The 2677-nt window shown below is 31.8% G+C and overlaps 1 protein-coding gene across 1 annotated transcript in view; it reads left to right on the forward strand.

Moving 5' to 3' along the window:
• The window catches only part of IL1RAPL1 (interleukin 1 receptor accessory protein-like 1), a 628540-nt gene that overhangs the window by 229341 nt on the left and 396522 nt on the right, over nt 1–2677 (forward strand). The window lies entirely within an intron of this gene.

A 2677-nucleotide genomic window follows, 5' to 3' on the forward strand; every position in this document is an offset into this window, starting at 1 on the left:
AAAAAAGACAAAAGACAAAAGACAAAAAAAAAAAAAAAAAAAAAAAAAGAAAAAGGAAGAAGGACTTCAGAATAAAAGTATCTGGGGAAGTGATTTTATTTACTGTTTATAATTTGGAATGATATAAGGATGCAATAAGTGCGGAAAATAAAAGATTTTCATGCCCCCTTTTATGGGAGTGGAAGGACTACTTGAAGATAAAATCCAAACAATCAAGATCAAAACAAAAAGCTCAAAAATGTTTAATGCGTGATAAAGGAACTGGTGAAGAGCTTTGAATACAAATAAACATAAAATCGAAAATAAAAGTAAAGGCTGTGAGAGTCATAGTCGTAGAACACAATGTAAGTATTATAAACTTTAAAAAACTGAATTAATATAATAAAATCGGAACAAGGACAAGAGGGGCAAGAAGCTTAGTTTCTCATCTTTTACAACAGGAAATAAGTCAGTATGTCTTAAAATTGAAATATTTATTTTAAAATGTATAACTTAGTGAAGCTGGCATCATAATGCTATTTTGTGTTTATTTTTCTTAAATTTCTAAAACATGTAGATGGATCATTCAGAAACTAGTAATTACTTCACTTCATATTATTTTTTCATTTATTTGCAATTAAAATTGCATGATATTTCATTCAAAATACATGAACATGTTTAATGTAATCCTATTTTATTAAAATCATATCTATCTTTATCTCTGTATATAGATTAGAGATACAGCTGGGATAATAGTTACCCAACATTTATTTTTAGTATTTGTTTTTTGTAGTTTTAAATATTGTTTGATTTTTTAACATTGAAAATATATTATTTTGTAAAATAACAAACCATTCCAAGAAAAAGTCAATCACTAATTGACTTGAAAATCAAAAGAATTTTATATACGGTCATTTAAAAACACACACGAAGTAAATTTGACTTATATTACAGTAAAATGTTCACTGTATAACTTTAAAAGTTTTTTTTTTCAAAATAATTAAGTAACCTCCCAAATTATCACTATTCCTTTTTTCATCTTCACCTCTCTTTTCAACTGGAAAAGAGTTTACCTTAAGAGTATAATTGCTGTCAAAAATCTTATTTAACCCACAGAACTCTAACATAAAAAAGTATAGATTAAAAATACATGATATGTTTTTGGCATGATATAGGTCACTGCTTGAGATGAAGTTCAACCCACAGAGTTGCTTTTCTTTTGCAACGTGCTTAAGATTTTGTAAACTCCTTTTCCTCTTCAAAGAATGTCTGGAAATGGAATATAGTTGTTTTTAATAGTTACGACAAAACTAAACAATGATCTCCAGTAAAGTTATGAGGCACAGTACACTTACTGGTACGGATAAGAACATGCATTAGAAAACATTTAAAACACCAAAGTGCAACACACTAACTTACAGCCATCCCAATGCTTTTACAATCAGAATTTATAATAGAAAGAAAGCCTAATTTAATCAGGTGTTCTACATGTTTTGCGTTCAGCAATGAAATTAGTTTAAATAGTGTGAGACTGAACCCAAGATATCAGCTTCCATCAGCCTAAGAAAGCTCGCTCTGCTTCATTGCCTTCCACTTCATGTTTTCTCACGAGGGCTCTGATTAGCAGTCCATGCAGTCCATAATTATGACTGAGGGTGCTAAGGAACGGGTTTTATACTTTCAGTAGGCATGCACTTTACAACAAGTACTTCTGAGTTTATTATCCAAAAATATGTAAAAAAAAAAAAAAAATCTTATACTTTGACCAATAGGCTTGTGAAAGAATTGGTGTTCAGATATAACTAATGTGTTCTTGAGAGGTTTATAGAGTTATTTTTTGCTTATCCAGTTTCCTCCCCTGATTCATGTCAGTTATCTGAACTCTAGGGACTTGATATCCATCCTCCTGTAACCAAGTTTCTATATTTTTCCTATAATATGGATGCCTCCTAATGCCCACCTTATTTCCTATTAGCATCTCAGAAACACTTCCGCTGCTGTTGAACGCCATTTCATGTCACCTTTTACTATCCAAACATACTTCAGGATATATAGTCCACCAGAAGCTTTCTGATACTCTAAATCCCCATGAAGAGTAACATACAGCTTAGCACTTAATCATTCTCTAATTGTTTCCTCCACGCTAATTTTATCTCCGCAACTGAATTGTAAATTCCCTGCGTGCAGTAACATGCCCTAATCTTCTTTATCCAGCAATACCATAAACAGTGCTAAGCATATTTGATACTTGTTTAACAAATAATTGTTTATGATTATTTGATATTATGACTTAGACTCCTGACTGGGAGTTGCATTCAATTAAAGACAAACAAACAAATGCACAAGTAAAACAAAACCTCGCATATTTTATGAAACATTTCTAGAATCCTCTCTGGGCACCTCTGAATTACTTTAACAATTTTGATTTGGATGACTCTGACCAGAACATATTTAGAAGCAAGCTAGAGTTTTAAATCTCTATGGAAATGACTCTATAAATAGAAAGAAATAACTCAGGGGATGGGTCATGAGCAAAAGCTCAGAGTTTATATTTTCAAATACTGGCCAGTTTATCTTTGATCCCACTTTGTCAGCTTAATTGGTCATTAACAACCTTTTTTTTTTTTTTTTTTTTTTTTTTTGCCCGGAAAGAGGATCGTAACCCTTGGCTTGGGGTTCCCCCCCCCCCCCCCCCCCC

This window comes from Galeopterus variegatus, unplaced genomic scaffold, assembly GCF_000696425.1.
Source record: "Galeopterus variegatus unplaced genomic scaffold, G_variegatus-3.0.2 Scaffold264, whole genome shotgun sequence".
In the NCBI taxonomy this organism is placed as follows: Eukaryota; Metazoa; Chordata; class Mammalia; order Dermoptera; family Cynocephalidae; genus Galeopterus; species Galeopterus variegatus.